This window comes from Molothrus ater, chromosome 1 (genome assembly GCF_012460135.2).
Source record: "Molothrus ater isolate BHLD 08-10-18 breed brown headed cowbird chromosome 1, BPBGC_Mater_1.1, whole genome shotgun sequence".
In the NCBI taxonomy this organism is placed as follows: domain Eukaryota; kingdom Metazoa; phylum Chordata; class Aves; order Passeriformes; family Icteridae; genus Molothrus; species Molothrus ater.
This window is the reverse complement of record NC_050478.2, coordinates 88,548,876-88,575,543: the sequence shown is the minus strand read 5'-3', so window position 1 is coordinate 88,575,543 and position 26,668 is coordinate 88,548,876. Positions and strand designations below refer to the sequence as shown.

General features: G+C 38.6%; 1 protein-coding gene across 15 annotated transcripts in view; it reads right to left on the bottom strand.

Moving 5' to 3' along the window:
- LOC118700163 (poly(rC)-binding protein 3-like) overlaps positions 1-26,668 on the bottom strand; it is a 500,974-nt gene that overhangs the window by 163,818 nt on the left and 310,488 nt on the right. For 14 of the 15 annotated variants that reach the window (XM_054516993.1, XM_036404537.2, XM_036404527.2 and 11 more), the window contains one exon: positions 8,097-8,182. The exons of the other annotated variant lie outside the window; for it this stretch is intronic. The gene's annotated coding sequence lies outside the window, so the exon portion shown is untranslated. The remainder of the gene's footprint in view (positions 1-8,096; positions 8,183-26,668) is intronic. 15 annotated transcript variants of the gene reach the window in all.

The following is a 26,668-nucleotide window of genomic DNA, read 5'->3' as shown; positions in this document are numbered from 1 at the left end:
CACTCTTTGCTCCATAAGACTGAAATAACAATTGCTTAAATGTAATGTTATAAAACATACTATCATTATTACAAGCATAGTGAATACACATTCTTAATTTGCTGGGGACTCGTCCCTTTCTGGTCATTTTGATATGTACACTCTCACTGCCTTACAAGAGTCCCATTTTAGGAGTCTCTAGTCTGTCCTTTTCTGTGGCAATACATGGAAAATATTACCAGGAATTAAGGATAAAAAACACTACAGTTAAGCCAAAATTAACAGATTGTTGGCAACCTTATAATACTTTCAAATCATCAGCATGAAACTTCTGAGGCTCCTTGTCTGTTTGAGGTTAGATGTTTTGAAAGGCTACAATTAAACTGATGTAGCTGTTTTGCAAAACAGTATTTATGTATTCTTATTCCTTTTTCCTCAGAAACTCTTCTAATTTTGACAGAAGCTCCCTGATGTTACATGTGCAATCTCTGCTCTGCCTCTTGAGTGTTTTCAGCTTTGCCCCAAATCTCCTTTTGCAGACACTGAGTAAAAGCATGCTGAGCACTAGAAGGCAGACTCTCTAAAGATTTCTTCTGTGCTGTTTATATCCTATTCCCTCTGAGCTTTTACTTGCAGGTAATAAGTCTTTCTTGTTTCTTTCCTTCAAATATGCTTACTGTTTCCTATTAATAGCAAGATCTTGGAGCTAGTCTGAGTTTTTATAAGCAAGTGAAGAGAGAGAGAGATGCTTGTAAAGGCACACAGGCACAGTTTAATTTAGGAAGTATGAAAATACAAGCAGAAAAAAGTCCCTTTATGCCCTCACAGCCATTTCTTGCAGTACAGGCCATCTCTTCATAAATGTGACTGCCAAGGGGTCTGAGACTGTGCACTCCTCTTAGAGCTCAAATCCTCCTCTAGTGTTGGACTTGCTGCTCTTTGCTCTACTCTGGCTCAAACCATCCAGTGCAGCCAAAGGTCTCTGATCACAAACCAATGAAATCACCAAGTAGAGTCCTGTCTCCATTTCATACTGGTTAATTAGTCTCTTATTTCTTCACAGCACAAGCTGGAATGGCAACAGCCTTCCTGCATGTCCTCTCCCAATATCACAGAAAACAGCCCAGAGCATTATTTGCATAGACTTGAGTTTCGCTCAATAAGAACTCCTACTGAATACCATAAGACTAAACAAAAATGAAATGTAATTACTGTGATTAGAAATGTCAGAATTCAGTTGCAATGAGCAGCCCTTTGACTGCTTCAAAGGGCTACTACTTCACTGCTTAGTTGCAAGATATGTTACTTCATCAATGCCTTGTCAAAGTCAGGATTACACAAAGAAAAATGTGTATACAAATACAAATGTTAAATGCCTAGGCTAAGAAATTTAATATAAAGTAAAGATTATGTATCTAGGGAACTATTTATCAAAGAGACTGAATTAATTTACATTAATGACACAGTGCAGTGGAAGGGTTATCAGGATGCTGAGTGCTGCAGGGTCAGAGCCAGCAGGGCTGGTGGGGTTGCATATACGTCTCCTCCCACAATTTCTGCAGCATCCAGGGGTGGCACACTTGACCTCCAGGAGGGGAGGGCAATACTCAGCTGCTCCCAGTGAACCTTCCCATTGATGGATCTCAGCCTCAGAGAAACAGAACCCTATTCACAGCATCCAGGAGTGACAGGAAAGGAAGGGAGTCTCTCTTGTAGGACAACAGTAACCTTTCAGCTAGGATTGAATGCACTGAGTAAGACCCTTCTGGAAGTAGGAGGATGAAGAAAAGGAAAGTTTCTATTATAAAACAAATAGCATTGAAATGGAAATCTTCTCATTTTTTTTAAAACCAGTTGAACTCCATATGGCAGCATAAAATAATTCATACTATTACACTCACATATTTTCTTTTCCCTTTCTATTCAATATATAAATCTTCGTAAATAGTAAGGACATTAGGAAAAAAAAAAGAGAGAGAGAAAGAAAAAAATTACAAAGCCAATTTTCTTAGGAAAATTATGTGGCTTAGTTCCTTCCTAATGAACTGTACTTCTGGCTTTTTGCTCATTTCTACCCTGACAAGACAGGCAAATAATGTGTCTGTATCAGCCTAATAAATGTTGTCTTTTAACTGGTTATTGCTACTACAATATAAAAATACTGTGCATGTTGAGCTACACAGGACTGCATTTAGCCAAATTGCTCTTGAGCTGGACTGAACCTGCCCTGTCCTATCAGAATGGGGGAATCATACTTCAAAAATGGCCCTCCTGCTCAAAAAGACACCAAACACTCCCTCTCTGCCCCAGATTCTTTGGTCGGTCAGGAACTTGCAGCCCTTTGCCAGAGCCCCAGGAGGAGCTGCTGTGGGCAGGGTGTCACAGACACACTCCATAGCCCCAGGGATCCCAGCTGCAGCGACATCGATTTCTTCTATTTTTAATGTTGCGAGTGCTGCAGCACTGTTCTTCAGCCAAAGGGCTGGCACAGGCACGCTGACCCTGCAGACGCTTTCAGCCCAGAATCCTGAGCTCACTGGAAGGGCTGCTGCTGGGGCATCCATGATTTGTGCCCACAGGAGCAAGGCTGGGAGAGCCCAGACCTGGGAGGCTCGGCTGCCTCTGCCCACTGGAGAGCAGGAGCAGAGCAGCAGCAGCAGGAGCAGAGCAGCAGGAGCAGAGCAGCATCCTCCTCCAGTGCACTGTAAGGAGCTGAGGGCACTCTTCACTTATAGCAAGGAGAACTGAAGTTCACAGTGATCCTGCCTATGTTTAGGGACTTATCTAAAGCTCCCAATTCTGGAGAACAGTTGCTTTTGGCCAACTACATGAAGAAACTAGACATGTTGGAAGGACCAGAATCTCTCAAGGTCTTGCCCTCCTCCTCTATGTTGGCTGGAAGAGTGTGAGATGATGGCATGACTTAGGACCATCCATCAGATGCCAGAAGTTAGACAGACCTGTCTCCAAGGGATTTTCAAGGAATGAGAAACCATGAGGATGAGAGCAGAGACTATGGCACTCAATACCCCATCAGGACCTGCCCACTTAACTGCTCCTGTTGCCACGAGCATCCGGCAGAGTGCCCCCTCAAAGTGGGGATTACACAAGGGTCCCCTCAAAGGTTCCCCTTGAGGGATCAGGATCAGGCCTGGGGCCACAGACACGTTTCTGGGGAGGAAGGGAGGGCTGTGAAGAGCTTCCACTGCTGCAGGGAGAGAAGGTGCTACCTGTGGGTTCAGCATCAGGTGGCAAAGGCAGGCAATGAATGCTCCAGAACAAAATCTTGAGGGTACAGGTAATCCCTGAATGCAATTTGAAATCTGAACTTTTGCTTTTTTTGTGTCTGGTGCCACAGGCATTTCTTGACTGATTAGAGGTTCCCTAAAACTGATTTTCTCATTCAGACAGCCCCTCTGCTGCCCACCCCGCCCCCAACCAGGTGACTGTGACCCTTCATATTCACTCCTGCATTCAACTGCAAAAATCTGAATTAGCAAAGACAAGTGTCACAGGTGCTCAACATCTCCTGTTGAGCCAAGATCTTTATTTGTTATAGCTGTCAGCCCAGTCAATGCCTGCTCTATCTCACTGTGGGCAGGCATATTCCATCCTGCTGGTGTCACATCTATTTATTCAGCGTTGCTCTATGCTGGGCAATTGCCACACTGTGGGGAAAGAAGATTGTGATCAGCACCATTTGTCTACATAATTGTGCTTGTTTCTGGACAATTGTGGGGTCAGAGGCTAATGTTTTTTATTTATAGCCTTTCTACACTCATCTGAATATTCCTGTGCCTTTTTCTGCGGCAAAGAATTTGGTACCATTTGGCTTCTACTGCAGAAATTCTGCTAGAAATCTGAGAAAAAGTATCTGAAGTAAATCCATTACACTCATTTGAACAGAATTTTACATTAGGGAGCTGGAGTAGTGCCTAAGACTCAAGGTGCATTTCTAGGAAGAAATCAAAAGATCAAAAGCACATTTAGCTTCTTTTTTCTTCATATTGTATAACTACCAAACAGAACTCAAATATATTTGCCCAGATGCTATCTTCAAAAGCTGAAACAAAAAATATATGTTCCCTTTACATCTCAGTGTCCATTTCATCTAGTTCTGAAATTCCCTAAATAAGAAATAATATTGGTTTTCTTTATGGTAATAATTCTGTTTATTTTCACTAAGATAATTCATTTAGTATTTTGCCTTTTTGTTATGCTTATTAAATAAACGAATCAACATCTAAGTTTAACACAGTTGTTGCCTTAGGCAAGCCACTATTTCACTTCTTTAACACCTCCAGGGTTTCCAAATAGCCATACAAAGTAGAGCTGCTTGCTTCATTTTCCATTGTACTGCAGGCAGCCTGCAAAGTAAGTCATGCATAATTTTTTAATACAAGAATGGATTTTGCTGAAACTGCTGTTTGTATTTTTTTAATAGGTGCAATTTTTCAATTTAAATATATATTTTTATTTTAAATTATCCTTTCATTTCAAACAAGATGATTTAAAATTAAAAATGAATTTTTACCAATGTGGTTCCAAACTTGGATTTACATTAAATAACATGCAATATTTAAGTATTATGTGTCTGTTGGTAAATATTTGCTGACCATCAAACCACTGAGCTGGGAGAGTTTAAGAGACTGGAGAAAACAGCCTCTGACAGAAGTGCTTAGTCCAAGTTTGATATCTGTAGCTTTGTCTGCATGTTCAAAGAAGGCATTTTCTTCACTTTATTCAGGTTAGCTTTATGCAATATCTAGTTCATGCACAGTTATCTCTTGAGAGCTGATAAAGGCAGAAAATCTTACTTTCTCCTGTAGGGAAAAGCTCCATGGCAGAGACTGAAATCTGCTAATTCTAAAATCTTTCAGGGCACAGAAAAAAACCACACTGATCTGTTTACTCAGTACAAAGAATGGCTAATTTGACTAATAAATCACCTTAATATACGTAATAAATAAAGAAACATAAAAATATGACATGTCATTCATTGGTTTCTAAGAAAACAAAAAGCAAATGTCAAGAATCTGAATAAATATATCAGGAACTTTTATGTAATTCCCTAAATGCGACAATATAGGTTCCACTTTTACTAATATAAGTACCTAATGTAAACAAAGTAGCAGTCAAAATGATCTGTCCTATGATATTCTCACAGCAGGGGAACAGGACTGATTATAGTGATCAAAGGTTTTTCTCCCATCAGTATTTTGACTACAGGAATTATGCTGCCAGTCAACAATACAGTAACCAGGGAGAAGATGATGTAAAAGGAGGTTACACACTGTTTTTTGTGGTAATACTGTTCTTCCCAGTCTAGATTATCAAACTAGTGAGGTCAACCACCATTTTATTTACTGCTACACTTTGGCAGAAAGCCAGAATACTTTAATAATATCAACTGAGGGGAACAAACCCTTTTCCAGAAAACGAATTACAAAGTAAATGCACAGAAGAAAGATGGAGTGATAATTTCTTCTGACCCTCTATGTTTTTTACAGCACTCTTTCTTAAAGCAGAAGCACCAAAACACAGCCTTCTGGTATCAGTCTCACCAAGGTCAGACTTACAACTAAAACAACAACCCCTGCTCTATGTTATCAATTTTTACAGTGAACTTGCTTATCTGCTGTGATTCCTGATATATTTCCCTCAAAGACTAGGACCCATTGAAACACAATTCCTCTTTCTCTCGATGAAGAGAGAAACTCTTCAGCCCTAAATTCAGTATGTTGCTATAGAAAGATGGGCTGAGGTTACCAAGCAACCCAGGTGCTTGATGGAGCAAGTGGTCCGGACTGTTGGTATCATTTGCAAATTTCATTGACAAGGAATTTCTGTCAGCTTCCAGGTGGTCTGCAAAATACTGAGGACATCTCATTGTGAACCTTGCTGAAATCTTCGGCAAAAACTCTCCCTCAGTTACGACTCCTCTTGCCAAGTATTTTCTAAGTTATTGTCATTTAGCAAGCGCTCCATTGATATTGTGTAGGGATAATGTTTTATGAGAACACTGAATAGTTTGAAGTAAACTCTAATAAATACTTTGTTGGTCATACTGTAGAACGGAGGAAGCTGATAGCTACTGCGATCAGAGGTGAGAGGTTTGTGTTCCAATATTATTTAGTAGAAGAGGGGATTTACCCTGTGACTATTACAATGTCATACTACAAAATAAAAGGAGATACCACCACCACTGCTTCACCTGTGGTTATATGCCTATCCTTCTCCTTTGCTTTTGTAGCATTTGCCTCAAAACACAAAGTTGTTAATGAAAATAAATTAATTTGTCTAAGCAGAAATTGAGCCTCTTCCTTGGAAGTTGCCCTCCCTGTTTCATCTCAAAATTAAACCCTCCATTTATAATTTTCTCTATTCAGACTAACTGGAGTTTATTATTTATTTCCTGGGTTGATGAACCGATAAATCAGTTTCGTGCACAGTCCTGACATGCTTAATGCCACAGAGATTCAGTAATTCAATTATTAAGCTTGGATTCATTGTGCCAAACAGCCTCATTTTCCTTACGGTCTGCTTTTCATGGTAAACAGGACAGAGCTTCAAAACTGCATCACACTGACAAATCCAAGAAGAATGGAAGCTGCTGGCTCTAGCCTGTCTGTCCTCTCAGCAAAATACAACTGAGTGCTCAGTAAAGTAGATATGGAAGCTTGTATTGTTATCCACATCTCTGACATGTTCTGGCCCAAACAGGAAAGTGAACCACACAGAAGTGCAGACAGGTGGATCACTTAGTAATATGTGATATATTCAGTACTTCTGCTTCCTGGGAAGCGAGAAATAAAAGCCATGACCCTGGGATCCTTTAAGACCCCAAATAAGACTCAAAAGCTGGGCTGTGTGCTTATAGCTAAAATGCCTGACAAGCAACCAAACAAGCAATAAGAAAGAAGGAAGCTGTTTTATAAATATAAATCCAAAGATTTTTATTCCCATGGGCAGTTATTAAATTGTGCATATTCTTTGTATCACTTTTTTCTTCATTTATAAGAAGTACTACATCAGAAGACTTTTGTTTTGAGACTGCTGGTAGCTAAACATGCTTAATTATGATATACAAGGTCATGAAATATTTGATGCTGTATGAACTAAATTCAATGTATTCTCTTCTTTATCTCAGAAATATGCAGTGGCAAAAAAGAAAGAAAGTCCTAAAATTTCAATACCAATCATCCACAGAATAATAAAACATGATTGTCAAAACTCAACCAACCTGTAACCATGAACTGCATTTCATAAAATCTACTGGATACACTGAAGTAAGTGAAATATATTCCAAGATGTAGCAAATAACATAGTATTTACATAAATTTTATGAAAATGGAAAGAAAGATGAAACTTAGTAGTGCTGTGAGAATCTCCTTTGATATTTTTGGAGCAGCAGTCTATGGATATATAAGATCTTTCACTTAAGAAGTTAGGATAAATGAACTTCATTGTTTAGAATAACTTTGTGTTTTAAAATTCAGTCTCTTATGAAAGTTAAACGTTATGCACATGAAAACTAAAATTTTAATAAGTTCTGAAGCTCTCCCTCAACAAGAGCTGAACAGAAAGGAACTTTCTTTTCTATTCCTTTTAGTAAGGACCCTCTTCCTCCTCATTCCCATGTAAACCTTTTGCCGCTCCACTTTTCTCAATCCTTTCCAGTTCTTCTAACACTCTTTCTTCTAAATGTAGAGTGTATCTCCTCAGACACTATTATTTCCAGAAGTTTCCAAATTCTTCTAGCTTCCTTTCTCTAAGTCCAGCAAGAACATACAAATATTTAAATGATTTAATTTTTCCATCCTAAAAATATTTTAATGGGAAAAAAGTTTCCCAAAACATCCAGAGATATGACCACAGTTCCATTGGCTTTACATGTTGGGATAAATAGATGAGTCAGTGCTTTATCTCAGCTCTGTCTGTAATATTGAAAGGTTTCCTTCTAGCTGGGAAATTTAAGAGCAATTCCATACTGTTCAATTTGCACTCATGTTTACTTGGCTCAGAAAATGAATGTGATAGTCCATATAGTAAATACAAGAATAAAATACAAGTCAGGAATATTGAGAGGAAAAAAAAATCTGGAATGGAGAACTTACTTGTCAGAAGAGCAGTGATATTTAAAAACCTGCTGTTGATGGTCAGCTTTTGCAGTCTCAAGATATCTAAAAGTATTGAGTATGCTCTGAAAAGGAAAATAATCAAGGATTTAGTAATTTTGTCACCAATCAAATACTAAACCAAAACTTGTCCAACATATATTGCTTTCCAATTTTAGGAGGTTATTAATTCACAAAATATATTTTTATTTCCCCACTGGATTTGTAGGGATTTTATGGGTTTCCAGAAGTTGAACTGCTCAGATCAAACTTCCTGGAGTGCATAGGGAGTCAGAACAATGAGAAGAGCAATTACATATCTTATTATCTTGCATACCTACATTTCCAAGCTCTTACAGTTGACAGAGAGCAGTGAAAATGAAAGAAGTCTGACTTCTTTCTTGTTTATAAAAACAATATGCTGGAGTAAATGACTTTCCAAAACAAGCCCAGAAAATCATGTCCCTAAATGTCTTTCAAAAAAATTACTACAAGTTCATTTACTATCTTTTGGACTAGTTAATGTATTTGGCCTCCTAATAGTCTGAGACTATCCCTTTGTACTGAAACGCTATTCCACATTAAAGTCTAGCTTTGTAATTTCTAGCTTTAACAGACAGGGGAGTTGACTGTACCAAGAAGCCTACTTAGCTCTCCAAATAAAAATGAAACTGAAAGACTGGAATGAGTGCTTCCATCTATGCAGGCTGTGGTGGAAGGAGTTATAGGAGTTGGGAATTAAGGAGTGGAGTTGACCCTATGAAAAAGAATGTTAGAGGGATAGTGGATTTGGTGTTGTCTTTGTTTCTCTCTTTCCAATGCTCTTTTTAATTGGCAAAAAATTAAATTAGTTTTCCCAAAGTCATCTCTGGAGATTTTTTTACCTATTATTATTGTATTTGCAGGGAATGCCCCAACGAAGGCAGGAATGATGCATCTGACTCCATGTTCCCAGGAGGCTGATTTATTACTTTATTATACTATATTATATTAAAGAATACTATACTATACTAAAGAAATCAGAAAGGATGCTTACTGAATGCTAAAAAGATAATAATGAAAAAACTCGTGACTCTTTCCAGAGTCCTGACAACACAGCTTGCCACTGGTTGGCCAGTGAGTCAAACAACTCACACCAGAATCCAACGAAACAATCACCTGTGGGTAAATAATCTCCAAATACATTCCACATGAGCAAATCACAGGAGAAGTAAATGAGATAAGGATAGTTTTCCTCTTCCCAGGAGAAAAATCTTCCCAAGAGAAAAATCTTGGGCAAAAGAATTTTTTCAGAGAATGTGAATGCCACATTTTATGGCAATCAGGGTTTTTTTTTTCCCCTATTATGGTAATCAAGAATTATCTTCTTGTCTTTATTCCAGTCTGTAGGATTTTCTATTGTATTTTCTCCCCGTGTTCTGCTGCTAAGAGGAAGTGAGAGACTAGATGGACGGGTGCCTGGCTGCTGGCCAAAGTCAGCCCACCACAGCTATGAAATAATGTTTCCACTGTCAATCTTTCTAAGATACCCAGGATTTAGACTGGAATGGAGATATAAAATCCATACTAATAAAACTCTGCCTATAACACACAGGAATAAACAGAATTAGTAAGGAGCAGAAATGTTGCTCAGAGAAAATTGCATTAACAGGAAAACTTCAGAGATCTCTACCTTCTGTACTGTAGTGCAGCCACAAATTTGAAAATAAAAGCTTATAGTTACAAGGACAAAGTCAAATGACTACCACTCCATGAAAGGAGACAGATGAAAACCTCATTTTAAAAAAATGTCTATTTGTGATATGATACTGAGGTGTCTTTGGCCCATTAAGGAATTTTTGACAGCAATCATTGAAATATAACATAGCAATTTTTTTAAAGTCAGAGATGAGACTGATCACCTTGCAGCAATATATTTATTCTGTCAGCACTCTTTTAGAAACAACTATTTAAAGTTCTTTCACAGCTAGGTTTTTACAGTCCTGAAGTAATTTATTTAATTTCAGATTTCATTAGGCTCCAGAACTCCATTTTAGCAATCATTATGATACTGATAGCACATTTCAGCTGTGAAAAAGATTGAAGTCCTGTGCATCTCTACCTGATATTGAAGGCTATGGGATAAAATCTCCATTGAGTCAGTACTGCAGAGGATTATGCATTTGTTTGGATTCCCTTGCTTTTGGTCAGGATATGCCTTACAGTGGCAAAATCAGCAAAACCCTCTCTAAAAGTCATGGAATGAACTCTTTCCTGAATGAGTTTTCTGCTAGAATCAATGTTCTGTTAAAATAATTAACAGCCTACTGAAACTGTGAGATCTATGGCAAACATTCGCACTGCTTCACGTACGTAAGAGAAACCTCTGGTATAACAAAACCTAGAAGAATAAAAGTTGCCAGCAGAACTGAGCAAGTACAAAATTCTATCAGCAATCTCCCATTTACAGCCCAGCCCCTCTTGTAATTTAGTTATGTTTTCAAGGCTAAATGACTAAGCTGTTCTATGTGCACTCTGGGAAATCTATAAACACACAGTGAAATTAACTAGAAGTTGGGAAAGAGAGCTTGGAGACAGCCTTATGAAAATGTCACCTAAATCCTCATCAACTGTCAAAAAAAAAAAAATAAAGCAGTATATTAGGAAATACTAGGAATAGAACAGAAAACAGAAGAAGAAGAAATACAATAATGCTGCCAAAGAAATCCATTGCCCACCTAGCATTTTGAATATTGAATACAGTTCCAGTCATCTCATCTCAAAAATGACAGGATAGCAATAGAGGATAAAGAAAATGATGACAGGATGATCAAAGGTATTTAATGGCTTCTGTACTAGGAAAGAAAAAAGAAAGGCTTTAGGATTTTCATATGGAAGAGGGACAAATGAGAAAAAGGACTGTGACAGAGCCTCAGGACAATAATGAACAGTACTGAGAAAGTGAATAAAGAATGGTTTTCACTTTATTTCATAGCAAAGGAAGCAGTCACAATAAAATGAGTAGTTAACAAGTTTAAAACATAAAATCCAAAAGAGGATGCTTTCCACAAGGGTCATAATTAAAGGGTGGAACTCATTCACACAGGATGTGGTGGGAAGCTCTAAACATGTGTGGGCTTCAAAAAGCAAGGCACTGTAGTGGTAAAAGAAACATTGACCAGTACTAGCCTGTGTTTTACCCAAAGTTGCACACTATAAACCTTGAGGTTAAGAAACTTTACAGAGAGCTGTAGGGTGATACCAAGGGAGGTTGTCCTTTGGTCTGGTTTAAGTATAGCTATTGCAATTCTTCTCATTAATTTTGCTTTTTTTCTGAATTCTTAGTCATCTCATCCAACATGCATAGGTTAGAGACCATTAGTGCAAATATGTGATTTCAGATTTCTGTAAACATATCTACACAGGGGCTTATGGACCATTTTAAGTTCAAATAGTGCAGCCTACTCAAGCAGGCAGGCTTTAGGCTAGGATTTTCTGAGGATCCTCAGGTCTGGCATCCAAGCATCCAACTGCTACGGAAGACTAAAGGGATTAGTAAACAAAACTCTCATTTTATGGAAATAAGAGATGATACTGAATTTTCACCCCTCAAAAAAGAAGAAAATGGCAATTCCATTCCTGTGTAGTTAGTGGTCTTCATCTTAACTGTTTAATGTGTCTCATGATGGGAGGCATAGAGATTTTCCTAGACAAACAGATAGACATAGGATGTATGGAATTGTCACTTTCTGTTTATTGTGGAGATAAAATACTATTATTTTAGTGACTAAGCAAGGTTGCTTGAACTCTGTGTCCATCTTCTGTTCATCTGATGCAGATCTATTAAAGACTTCCCTCTGAGACACTTGTGCTACAAGTGAAGGGCTTGTGACTTCCACCATGGGATGGCTGATGCTTCTGATCAGATAAAAGGCCATAGTTATGAAACACTTTTAGAGGACTATGATGGAAATGTTCTGACTGATTTTGGCAGACTAGATCTCTAGTTGTGTAGGTGGAAACTAAGCTGTGGGCTATGTCTGGCCCCACAACTCTTGGTTGCCCAGATCATTAACCTTGGTTGTTATCACTGTTCCCTTCTGCTACAGACCCATTTATTTCATTGAAAACCAGGAGGAGGGAGGAGGGATGGGGCATAGCCTGGTGTGACCTCAGTCACTGGGAAGTGAACCAGAAACCTGAGGAGCATTTTCTTCCAATACTTTCATAGTGGTTACTCAATGTCTGTTTAGGACAGAAAATGTTTGCATGGCTTCTTGGAAAGCTGAATATGTCATGCTAGGCTAAGCTAACTTGGTATTTTGGCTACTGTTTTAGGTGGGATACTGGCTTAAGTAGACAGACCCATCTGACCTCATGTAGACATTTTTAGTTACTAATTTATGCAGAATTCTAAAACAATAAAAGATTATCAGATCTGTACAGAGGATTATTACAATTATCATTGTATTAATTTTTTATTTCCTAAACTATGAATGGTCTTGTAAAGAACTCTGAAGATAAAACCCTTTGATTATTTTTATTTTTATAAAAATAAAATAATATTTTATTTTAAAAAATTTATAATTACCATAATTATCCTAGAATGTGAAGTTATACAAAGGTACCAGTGAAACTCAGAATTTTCTGCCCTCAAAGATTTTCTTGCACACTAGCTGGAACAGTTCCTAAGAGCCTTGCCCAAAAAAGGGAAATCAGACTCAAAAGATATTGCAGAAAAAGCTACTTCTAACTACCTGCATTGGAACAGTGACTGCTCTTAAAATTCATACTCTATACAGAGAAATAGTAGCTGTTCAAAACTGATAGGAAACAAATGAGGTTTACATACAAATCAGTGTGACTGCATAAGTTCCTTCAAACTTTACCTCAATTAACATGAAATTGTTATTCTGTCCAAGCAAAAAGACTTTTCTGTGCAGGCATGTACTTACTCCAACACCCGTCCACTCTAAAAGGTCACAGCTCAGGTGGATTGGTATTTCAGCTAGCAGGGTTGTGTTGGTCTAGTGCAAGGGACTCAAGTCCCCGAGATGAGTTTGTTTTCTCTGTGACAGTAATTGGTAAATGATCTAAATCATTCTGAGTCATGAGATTTTTGAGTTCCTCTCCTGAGGAGAGGGATTGAGAGAGCAGCCAGATGGGTGCCTAGCCACTGGCCAAGATCAACCCACTGGATCCTTGGAGCAGGTAACATATTTAAGCAACTTTGTTTTCAGTGAAAATATCCAGACTGGATTTGTTGCACCTCTGTTATACTCACCAATTCCATGCCTTCAGTTAACTTAAACTGAGCTGCTCTGAGCAACCCTTATATAGACAAAGAATGATTCTGTTCTCTGGGAGCACGAGGATGCAACCCTACTGTCCTACGACATCCAGTACAGATAGTCTGAAAATGCATGATCCAGCCCTATTTTCCACTTGGAAATTGTTAATGGGCAGAATTGTGCAGACACATTTTTTAATTATGCATTGAATTGCTTCGGACAAGGCAATTTTAGCATGTGGGTGGTTTTTCAGCTGTTTTCTATTGGCCATGGATTGTTAACAATTGTTTCTACTTCTGCCTTATGTGCCTTATGGCGGAGGAAGAATGATACTGCTCGTGAATGGCCACCTCAGAGTAAGCAGAATGTTTCTTCCTGTTGAACAGATGAAAATAACTTTCTCCAAGATACAGGTGAGTAAAAAATAACTGAATAACGAACAGAAAAAATTTACCATGCTAGTTTGCACCTGGATTTGTTGTTTGTTTGATTTGTTATGAGTACAAAACAATCAGCATGGCAAAGTACTTCCTCACACAGCTGAGTATTTCTCTCTTGGATCTAACAAATGTTTTTGTTTGGATCTAACAAACATTTTTGTCAAATGTTAAACCAGAAGCGAATCAGAATTTAAGAAAACGTTTATTGGGATCATCATGCAATCTGTAATGCAAGGGTTGCCATATTCCTCAAGGAGTTTTGATGAAAGCTATGGAGCTATGCAATCAATTAAAATAATTATATTTGCTCTAAGTTTGGACAATCATCGGGAATAATTTCATTTTCTTTAAGCTTGGTCAACCAAAGTGCATACATACCACCTGAAAAGATCACAGCTGGTAGGGTCAATGCTTTTTCTTTGCCCTTCCAATACCACACACACAACATTTTTTAGGTCCCAAAGGCCTTTGACATTGCATTACAATGGATCTGCCACCTCTAATATGCTGAGCAAAATAAGGCATACTCCCCAAGAGAGGGGAAGCAGACAATCTGCCCTGAGGCTTCCCTATTGTTATTTCATTTAGAGAGACAGGCAATATCACAGTATCTATGACAAGAGCGCAAAAGATTTCAAGTCCTCCCAGCTGTCCCCTCCCTAATTCGATACTGATTGTTCAGTTGGTCCCCACTGTCCATAATGCTCTGAGATTTCTTGGGGCTGCTGTGCTAGAGAAATCTCCCACCTGCTTGTGATGTGCTCTTCTTCTAGAGGCAGCAGTCACTGTGCTGCCTTATCCAGCAGCAAGCTGTTTTTTTATTGAAGATTTCCATGGTGTGTCAAGAAGCAGTACTTAAATGGTTAAACTTTTCTAATTGCCTCAGCTTAGTTTCATAAGGACACATGCAACACAAAGATGTGTGTGAGGAGCATTCCCCACCTGAATAAGCATTGTCTTGGGAGGGATGGACAAAAAAGAGTGTGGTGGTCAGTATGGCATCCTTGTTTTACAAGCTTAGACTGACACTTAGGGAAAACTGTGCAGATAGCAAAGAACAAGGGCTGTTTCCCTGACACACTCTCTAGGAGATAGCCTCTTCTCTGTGCTGTAGACACTGATCAGAAATGGTTAAGAACAGGGAATCTCTGAGACACTGTCTAGTTCATGCACCATCTCAATTTGGCATGCTTATTGTGCCTTGCTGCTCAGCAGGAATATTAAAGACTTCCAGAGTTATCATTCTTCTCCACAGTAGGTATCAAAATCCTTTACTATTTAAGATGCAGTATTGTGCAAGTACAAAGAGGCTGTGACACTGCCTCAGGTCTTGCAATGAAAGGGGTAGAACTAGAAGTAAAATTTATGTCGGCTGTCCTAGGTGCTGTGCAAGCACCACCACGGCAGACTGATGGCACATCTAACAGGTGAGGGCAGAGAAATGACAGAACTTGCCACATGTCACATAAGTGAGGCTTACTCAACCTTCATTATCTGATAAATCGCTCTGCCTCTGGAATAAGCTAAGGCTAATGAAATGGTGACGCTATCAGAAGGCAACTGAAAATAAAAGTCCCTCTGTGAATTGCTGAAAGTTACTGCTAGCATCACAAAAGTGACACTCATTAAAGTACCACCCTCCAGCAAAGCAAAACAGGACAATCGTAACAACTTGCAATTTGTGCAGAGAACACACTATGCAGGAGATATAGGTATACTAGGAAGAAAAAACTGTTAACATAGTATCAATTTAATCAGCTATTTTTATTGCAGGACTAGAATAAATGAAGACCTTGTTAAAAGAATCTGTGGGCACGGTCCCATTACATTTACATATTAAAATGCTCTTGCTTTATAGAAGAATCTCATTCAGTGACATCCTTGAAATAATTCTCATGATTAAGATGAGAAAGATTTCACTTAATATGGTCAGCTGACATTCCTGATGGATCCCACACATCACCAATTATATTGTTATGTTATCCTTACTCAGCACTGCAAGACTTAAAATGATATTTCATCCATTCAAGCATCAGTATTGATCTCTGGCTACATTAAATATTTCCAGTTAAACAGTGTGAAAAATCCCACTTTTAAGCTATGGTTTCAGTTAAATAACTCAGCTGAAAGTAACAAGAATAATGCTCAAATTCCTCATTTCACATATGGGAATGATTGGCAGAAATCTATCTCATTCAAACAATGATCCCCCATTGCTTTCCAACAAGATATAAATGGAAACAAATAATCTTGATCAATCTACAGCTTATACACGTAATAAATAGCATGTTGCAATCAGTAAGCAAATCTGTAAGGGTACAGTTTATAGCAGCAGGTCATTTGCTTGTACTGCAATTCAGATTTCAGTTTTCTCATATCTGCTTTGCAATTTTACCTGCTGTGTTTCCCAGAACACTGTGGTGATCCCATTGTTTAAGGCAATTTGACCATGCAGAAGCACAGTGATGTTTCCCTAATTTAACTTGCACACAGAAGTCCACCTTCCCCTTCCTTGTGCCAGAATGAAAGGCATGGTTGTTTCCATTGCTAAGAAATTATGACCTTCTTATGGGTCCTCTTTGATCACTAAGTGTGACCTCCTGCAGAATATGTGATGCAGAATCCCACTCAGTTTGCAAATCCCTGACTATGAGCCTAAACTACTCCCTTCCCACCTCTATCCTGCTTTTCAACAGCAAAGCTGTTTTGTTTTAGTGTATGAAAATAGGATTCCTCTTATAAATTGTGCTTTCCCTTCTTCTTTAAAGAGAAAACAGAAAAGAAAAAGAAAAGCTGATAGAGAAAAAATGGCTCTACAGACTGAAAGAAGGTCAGAGAAAGTGTGCTGTGGAATTACTGCTGGCCAGTTCTCCCATCCAGCTCCAGGGTAGGTTTGTCTGTAAAATGAGGAAGCAGAATCTATTCTACCTATAGCAACATCATTACCAAAAGCACTAAGTAGTTGGGGGAATTGAAAAGTTGCATACTGAATAGGGCTCAGTTGATGATTTCAGGTCCAGGCACTCCTGGGAAAATCTGCAAGATAAGCAGGGGTTCAGCGAATTTGAGATAGCTAAAATATTGTCCTGGGAATTGGGCCAAGTGGTTTGCAGCACAGTCAGTTGGTGGGCTGAGGGTGGAAGCATAACCCAGCCCTCTGTGCAGATACTGGACAGTGGCTTTCATTAAGCACAGGAGCCAGGAAACACCGTGCCTTGGTGTGGCAAAACACCCCTTGCCACTCCCTGATGCTGTCCTTTGGAAGAGCAGTGTGCTGCTCTGGCACAATGAATGCTGATGCAGTAGAAGGTTAAGCAATAGATCCAGTATTTCTTTGCTCCCTTAGCTGTGCAGCTGGTATGCACTGAAGTTAGCTGGACCTTGCTTATGTCTAGCAGGCACAGTAATAGTTTACCTGCTCTTTGATCGACTTGTCACTGAGGGAGAATGAGGTCTAAGGGAAACCTGACCCTTTCTGTACCAATCTACCATCATTAAACCTCACATTTTTGTGCCTACATCTGCAATAACATCACAGTCTATGGACTGAGACAGGTGCTGAATTTTTTTATGAGTAGCCATTGCAGTTATAGTGCACACTCTTCAAAAACATATAAGTTCTTTGAAGCACTACAGTGTTTATAATGAAAAAAAGAAGTAAGGCACTATAAATATTTAAGTGTCTTAAATAAAGATTAATTAAGGACTAGGCAGGAAACTGCCTCTGCTTTTAAAGCAATAAATTTTTAACTGCAAAGTATGCATTAGTAACAAATTGGTGTTTAACAGTGATATAAAAAGAGAAATCTGAAGGTCAAGGATAAAGATCATTGTATGCATCTGCATGTAGAACGCTGTATTATACTTGAGAAAATATTGCAAAAATATAATGAGTAAAAATATATTAATTTGAGTAAAATGATACTTTTAAAAAAGTAATTACTATCTTTTTTACTTGTATGACTTTATATGGAAGATCATCCCTTAAAAGAATACAAACTGCAAATACCTTCTAAAGAGTTTCATGTGGCTTAGGAGAGTAGACTAGGAAAGAACAAACAGAAAGATGCCAGTTAAAAGCAGTGAAAACATCTACTTTTAACTGCATGGAAGAAGCCACATCTGTGGAGCATGAACATAACCAAAGAGCTTCAGTTTTTAGGTATTAAACAGCATGGTTATCCATCTGAAAATAGATGCAGGTATTCCATGTGCAATGTCATGGCTTATTTTAAGGTATTGTCAACCTAATTGAAAATAAAGGTAATTAGTTACTCTCTGGTCTTTTAAAATTAATAGAAGCCAGAAAGGCACTGTGAGTTCCATTATTCTCCAGTACACTGAGAACCTGGAAAAACTGGCTCTGGAATGCAATGGGCAAGGCACACTTTGGTTCTGTTTCAGCGTAGTGCCTTGGTTTGTTTTGTTGACTCACACCTCCCCTGTTGAGTGAGCTTATTTTGTTTATTTGTACAACTGCACACATTGAACTTCACACATAAGTGAGGATATTACTGTCCATCCAGGTTCACAATGCTCAGTTTTGAATGTTGGGTACTAAGTCAGAGAAGCAGCACAGTACATTCACCATGCACCAAGTGAAAGCTGATCCCTGCTGTAGCAGTTGCATAAAGGTAATTCTGAAATGTACTGTTATGATTGGATGAACTGAACCGAAAAAACCAATCAAACTTCAAAAAGAATCTTACCTGAATTAAAACCAGTTTTTGATACAAGAAACAAACACCAGACTGAAACCATGCAGACTCCCTACATACATGTGGGGCCTCCTAGCATGCACAGAAGTCTCTTTCCCATGCTATTGTTTCCCTTTGAACATTCAGAGCCAAGAACATAAGACCTATAAAAACAAAGGGCCAGAGAAAACCTTCTTGTGTTCCTCCCAGCTGCTCTCCCGGTAGGATGTTCATCAGAAAGCAGGTTTCATATTTTTTTCTCAACTGTTTGAATTTCCTAGATGCGACCTTCCAAACTGAGCCCAGGCCACCTGCAGTAGAGTATTAGTATGATTTTTGGGTGCTGACCAGCTGCCCCCTAATACTTTATTCTAAGTTTACAGTGGAGCAGAGGATATGAAGCAATGCACTAAAGTGAGGGACTCAAAACCAGAAGAAGTGGAATAAAGAAAAGAGTATTAAATAAAAGAGATTTTGAACTGCATGGTCAAGACATAGCTGAACACACTGGGTCACATCTTCAATTAGTAGAAATTACCCTAAGACCATTAATCTCACTAGTTGTCACCCTGCTAGTGATGTAGCACAAGGAAAAAAACCTCCAGTTCTGGGCTCCCACATTGCTAAGCTTTGGTGACTTGCATATTTTATAAAACAAATTGTGAAAACAATGATATGGGGTTGCTAGCATTTACGAGCTGCACTCTTAGAGAACCTGAGCAGCTCAGCTGGTGTGTAGCCCTGGAGCTGCTCTGCCTCTCCACAGCATGGACTGTGCACACTGGCAGGACAAGCTGGAATAACTTCCACAGCCTCTCCCCAGTTGTACACACATTGGATCAAGGGATCAAATAATGCCTTCAGCCTTCCCAGTATTTACCAGGGCAGCTTTTTGAGCACCAAGGAACATCATCCCTGAGGATAGTATAAAATCTTCTAAAAAGATTATTAAAAATATTTGAGATTAAAAACATTGAGAAAACAAAAATATTATTAAAAACACCTTTTGCCCCATTAAAAACAAATGGGGGCAAAAAGAAGAATATTTTTTTCAACAATTTTGGGCACTGATTTTCCTGGGAGGTGTATTGAGCTCTAGACTAACACTCTCAAATACTTATTCAGCTCTAATGGTCTTTCTTTTAACCCTTGTCAATTTAAAATGCTCATTTTAGATTCTCTGATAGGGCTATTTTTCATTGCCTATAAATTTACTTATATCATAGGCCATAGTCTTGGTTGCACTAATGAGAAACAAAGCCAAGTGAATTTGACATCATCTGTAAGAACAGGCTCTATTTTTCTGAAATAGGCTTCCTCCATTCACTCCAATATACTTTCATAACATTTCAAGAAGCTACAATGCTCCTTTCTTTCCTCAGTTGTAGGTGTAAGATTTTGACAGAGGTCACATCTTAATATTAAGAAATTATTGGCACGGACAAATGTATCAAGATATATATTGATTAAGGTAAGAGCCTAATCTGTCTAGTTTTGCTAGATTTACAAGATCAAGAAAGAATGATCAGAAATGCATCTATCTATATCAAGGTACATTTAGAAATAAACACCACTGCTGGCAAGTAAAGCCACAATGCCTTTCACAAAGATTGTTTTGGTTGCCCAGTATAGTGGTTTGATACCAGCATTTTCTACTGAGGATTCTGTGCTGAAGCCATAATGTGGTGCCAAACCAGCCCAGCTCAGGGCAGAATCAGGATCCACACAAGTTTTGACCACGAGAACCATGGTCCACTCCTTGCCCACACAACTCCTAGTCACTGACATTTCCAGGGACTTCAGTTAGTGCTCAAATCTGGCTAACAGAAACCAAGATACAGTTTTTTCTATAAACTTGTAATTTGTCTACAGCACAAATGAAGCAAGCACGTCCCTTATAATTGATATCTTTCTATAATTTGAGCAAATAATGTGTTGAAGCACTGCTGTAAACAAGGTGGGAAGACGACTCCTGTGCATCAGGAGTAAAACAAATAAGAAATGACTCTAAAAAAAAAAGGTTTTCTTGCTTAAATGGATCAAATCACAGTGTGGAACTCTCAGAATCTGACAGCAAAGCATTAATTTGCTTCTTTGAATGATGCAGATTCAATCAATAAATCCTCAGCTATCAGAGCAAATCCTTCAGGACAGACCAGGCCAGAAAATCAGAATTCACTCTTCTTTCCACAGAACATTTGAAACATTTAACCTTTTTTCTCCTGTACCTTATTTCTAAGGTACTGAATCCATATCTAAGCCATGTTTTATTTTCGTCATATGATCATATGAAAGTTTCCATGCTCACATTCCTTAAAAAAAAAAAAAAAAGCCAATAACAAATAATCAAGCTTCAGTGAAACAGTGAACTCTTTCTGCACAGCAGAGATTCTACCAGGTACTTCAAGGTACATGCTTTGCTCACTAAGGTCAGTTTGATACCAGTGCCATGAGAGATACCCAGAGCCTGAAAAGGAATTCAGGGGGGACCAAGGGAGGAAATTATAGCTTCTGCAAAGGAATATCAAGGAAAAATGAGCTGTCATCATACCTCTGTTCAAGCAGAAAGGAATGAAATTATGTAATACACCTGAAAAGTTAGAAATTAAGTTATATGGGTTACTTTAAAAAGAAACTTTTTTTTTTCAAGATGGCATTACCTTAACCACAAAATATTAATATTCCAAAGGAAAAATTTTTTAAAGACATCCCATTCTATTAGTCACAAGAGTTACAGGAGGTTTCCTGGTAAGAATTTACACTTCCAGAAATGACTCCCTCCTCCCAGGTTACGCTGTGTCCCAAAATCCCCAAAATCTGCTCTTGCTGGTTGCAGAATTTTGCATAAATAAGACATTTTTAAGTAATCAATACAAATTTTTCCTGCATAAATGGTCAGGTGGGACAGTATTTTATGTGCAGGTAAGATATTTATGAGGAATTTCTTATGTAGTTAAAATATATAAGTAGCAATGAATTGAACAAGTGCTGGATGGTGCCTGGATTACAAGAAGCGAGCAGAGCAGGGGTTCAAGGGCTCACCCCATACAGCTGAAAATGCTGCTGCAAGTGCCCTTCCAGCAGAGACTCCAGACACCACCAGACAAATAGGTGGTAACACCAACTATTTTGCTAAGGAGATTTGATCCCCCTCTGTGATAAGATCCTCACAATTTTTAAAATTTATCAATCACTCTCCCTGAGAGTCTATGCAACAGCAGTATGGAAAACTAGCGCCTATGCAAGAAAACAGTGGAAGAAAGGTATAAGACTCATAAAAGATTGCCATTGATTTTCACTCTGCTGTAAGAAAGGCAAATTCTGTCTGGAGACACAGCATAAGAGAAGACTGCCAGAGAAATGAAAGGATCCTTCTGCTTCTCCCAATAAAGGAAGACTCAGGTGAGGAGGGCATAAAACAAAATTGGTTCTTCATGCCCACAACAGGCAGGACAGGAAACAATGAACATAGGCCACAAAAAGGAAGATTCAGGTTAGAAACAATAAAAAACTTTCTTTCAAGAAAAGATCCTGGACAGAGGATTTGTCCATCAGAAATGTTACCAAATAATCTGCAACTAACATGGGCTTCCTGATCATTTGAGTCCTTTTACAGACTGTGAAAACCTCTGTTCAATTGTATCCCCAATGAATTCCATGATACACAAAAGTAAAGAAAGCATTGAAACATATTTCTGTTACTACTAGAGCTTATAAGACAATTAAGTTCCCTGTAACTATGTTGTTAGAGAGTTTTAATGCCTTGAGACACCAACTAAGTAAATGGGCATTTGCACTCCTAGACACATTATCAGATGAATAATCAATCTGATAAATGTGTAATGAACGAATAACTTGTCCCAGTCCCTGGAGGTAACACACAGACTTGATACCATAATTTTCTCCTTTAGAAGTGCCCGTTTCAGGAACAAGCCTGGGAATTTCCTGTGATATGAATTGGTACCATCATGAAATGTTTATCTTTACATGCATCTGTTTGCAGCAGGAAGCCCCTTTTTGTTTAAATTGAGACAGCTGCCAAATGTCATGCCCCTTGTGCAACACCCAAACACTTGTCAGCAGCAGTGGCAGCCCCTGCAGCCTGACTACTCAGAGGGGGATGTAAGAAATGCCTTACATTGAGTCTGACATCAGGAACCTGTCAGTCCTCTTGCTCCCAGCTTGTGAGCAGCCAACAAGAGGAGGGGCACAGAGTACCAGCAGAGAGCTGTGGGCTAAGGCCAACTCCTTCAGCTCCTTTTCCAAAGGGGACAGGAGCAGGGAAAGCAAAGCTGCCAGGGGGAGAATAATTTGTCAGCAGAGATGACAGACAGGTGAGCTGTTCCCTGTTCCCAGGAAGGCTACAGCAAAAGTGGAGGTGAAATCACACCTTTAAACACAGCCTTTAATCAAAGCAGTCTGCTTGCCCGTGACACAGGATTTGCTGTCATTAATGAAGATAGAGTATGGGATATCCTGTGAAGGTGAAAATCCACAGAAGGTCTGTGGAGTACACACTGGTGCCTGTAGAGCCATGAATTGACTGGAAGCACTGGCTGCCCAACCTGAGCCTTACAAAACATCTCACACCACTGAAAGTTTTCTCCTATGGAAAGTCAGTCCCCCCTGAGCTCTTCCTTCCCCATCAGTTTATTGTAGAAAGATTCAGCACCATCTGTGGCAACACATTCCCTTCCACCTGCACCACAGATTTCACTATGTCCAGTATCTCCCTCCTTCAGACTTCTCTAGGCTCATGTGAACCCACGTGAACACCATTTAAATTCCTTCCCAGAGATAAACATCAGCCTTTCCCACACTGTTTGGAGGAATATAGCAAGCAGCTTACCTTTTTAAACACAGATTCAGCTGCTGAATTCTTCTTGAATAATTATAACCAAAATTATATATTTGACTTGCAGAAAGCCATGTGAGAAAAATCAAGTGAATCTTGTGAGAGTCCAAAAATTCTGAGTGGCTCTCAAGAAGTTATTTTTATTAGCAAGTGCACATACAACCTCCCACTCACTAAAATAAAAAAAATATAAATCCCTAAATAGTCATAAATTAACTATGTATTAAGGTTCAACACATGTAACTGTCAGGTTTAAGGAAAAATGACAGCATGCAATACAGAAGAAGACAACTCCACCTTCAGCAACTATAATCACAAATTAATTAGCTCTGATATAACTTCAGAAACATTTTAATAACAGCCATTCTAATTTATGAGTTAAATGCTTTTGTTGATGGGAAACATTACACCTAAGATAGCACAATATAAAATAGCACCTATCAGCTGCTGTGTATTTTGTGGTGGTGCCCACCCACTTTACTGAGGAAAATTACCAATGAACCTCAGAGAGAAGGAAGATGTTGCGTGTGGGTATTGGGCCAGAGCCTGACAGCATCAGAGCCCAGTGCTCTTGTGGCACGTGAGAGACTGAACATTCAGAAGCAGAAATTGTGTTAGGGAAGGAAGGGTTGTTACCTTGGTTTTGTGAGTTCAGTTTTTTACCTCCTGATCGGTTTGTATTTTTCTCTAAGTCAAAGAAAATAAGTTTTGTGATGCAGGATATTTGGAGGAGAAAAAGAAACTGATGTTATTTTGTCTATTCCTTCACTGACCTGTGTCACTCACTATTCCTTGTTTTTCAGAGCTCAGCATCAACATTAGACTCCAATTCAGCATGGCTACATTCCTATCAATCACCCTTTTCTCCTTAGGAGAAAAATACATTTCTTGAATATAAGTGCTACTTACGTTGGTTCTTCTTATTACAGGCAGATGACAAAACACAGCAGCTGAGAGTGTATGGTGTAATCTGACTGACCTACATTTCACTAAGTATCAACCTCCATAGGCTTTAAACACATTATTTCCTACTTTCAATTCATTCCAGCATTTAAGCTAAAGTTTTCCAAAAGTCTCCTTACAAATGAGGAATTAAACAAGGAATTTCATTTAACAGTCTGTGCAATCAAAAGCATTACTTTCTGTGTTTATTTATAAAGTATGCTGTATGTTTGACTCACATGTCATCTAACAACTGCACCAAAATCCCATTTTTTACTCTTACCCCTCATCCTAAAAAGACAAATACAAACACGTAATTTTCTTGTGAGTGGATCATGTTGAAAGGGTTGAAGGTACTAAGGCTTAGTATCTTACAGCTCTGAGGAATTAAATGGATAATATGGAATTGAAATACATTTTTTCTGATCAGAGTTTTAATAAAACATTATTGTACCATCTTTGAACTGTTGAAGTGTATTCAGAAATGTCAAGGAAATCTCAACCAGAATGAAATTCATTCATCTTATATTATGGCATCTTCAGGCCAACTAAGTAATTATCATAGAACATGTACTTAGTTTAGAGGATAGATAGATAAATAGATATATATGTATAATAGATATATAAATAAATAGATATATATGTGCATGCATGCATATGTGCAAAACAACATAGTAATAGTTCTAACCTATTCAAGTACAATGATTTTTATTAAGAACATGATAGAAAGGCTACAGTGTACTAGCCAAAGGGACACGGGTCCATCAATATTTCTATTTATTGATCTTCCTTTAAAATATTGTGCTGTTAAGATATTGTTAAAGCATCTCCTTCCTCTATGAAGATGGCAGTCAAATGGAGACAGACAAAACCACTTTGGAGACTGGTATTGATACTACAATAATTATTCTGAGGAACAGAGGGTTTTAGATGTTTCCATTGTGTGTGCCAGTTTCCAAGGGCACTGGCAAACATGAGAACAGTAGTGGCAGAGAGCACATGCCTGGGCTGCAAAGCAGAACAAAGCTGGCTCATCTGATTTGCAGCCTAAGAGGTCTGATGGCATCTTGTTGGCAGGAGCAGGGAGAGGGCACAGGGTGGTGAAGGTGGCCCTGCAGGGCTGCTGGGTGCCCACCCTGGGTTACCAGCCTGCAGCCACAGCCCACAGCAGAGAGTGCAATTCTCTTGCCAGGCAGAAATACACATTTGCATTTTAATTATCTTACAGCCACTGCAAATGCTAAAACTTAGAGAAACCAAGGCCAATAGTGCACATCTCTTACACTCTTCTGCAGCGACTCTCATAATTGCTTCACCACTGTTCTCCACTGCTGCTCATTTTCTCTTTAAATTGCTGTAGGTTTATAGCTTCTAAAGACAGATTATTTTCTTGAACTACTCTATAGCATCCATTGATCTTCTTCCTTCTGTGTGGAAGCAATAATTATGTAGCTTTCCAATAACCTTAATTAAAAAAGAAAAGCCCCAAATCATACTCCACAGTGCTGATACCTTTATTCTAACCTGTACCTGCTCTTATTTTCAGTGACAACATTTACTACTGTTGTGAAGAGCTGCAGTTCTGTATGTGAAGCATCTTGATCTGAAAAATAGTTCTGTATATCCCTGACAATAAATTTTAAAGTTTCTAACTTCTCAAAACCATTTATTACATTTCAGACTCTGAGAGGCCAAAATATTATTCTGGAGCACCTTCTGTGGGCATGTATCAAGATGAGAAAGCAAAATCAGAAGATACTCTTACTTCCCTGACAATTTTATTTACCAGGCAAGGCTGCAGAGAAGACAGAATTACATCCTAAAATCACTCAAAGGGACCACCTATCCAATTTTTTTGGATCACTTGATCCAAATAGGTGCTGAGAACTCATTTTATCAGCATTAACTGATCACAGCAAAAGACTGTTGGTTAAAATGATCCTTCTGGTTACAACTCCATGCACCAGTTTAATTCAGACAGGTTCTCATCTGCCCATTTACTCACATGCTGGAAGAAAAAGTTCATGGTCTTGGTTCAATGCACTTTTCAGTCACTGCTTGGCACTGTTATAGGTATTATTTAGATACCTCTCCTTTTGAACATCCAGAATCTGACTTCCAGAATATTTTTGTCAAAGAAAGCCTCAGGTCCCCATAAGATATGAAAATAAACATGCTCATGTCTCTTTAAGAACTTACAAAGAAGATAAAGTAAAAATATTAACTTTGGTCTGCTTCTGTGTGCCATTCCAGGTGTTGATTTAGCCCTTCTTTTGAAATATGAGGCTGACAGAGGTGCAACATGCAGCAGTTGTGTTTTCCTCCTGTCCCCGTCCAGGAACATATTGGGTGCAGGAACAAAGCTGCA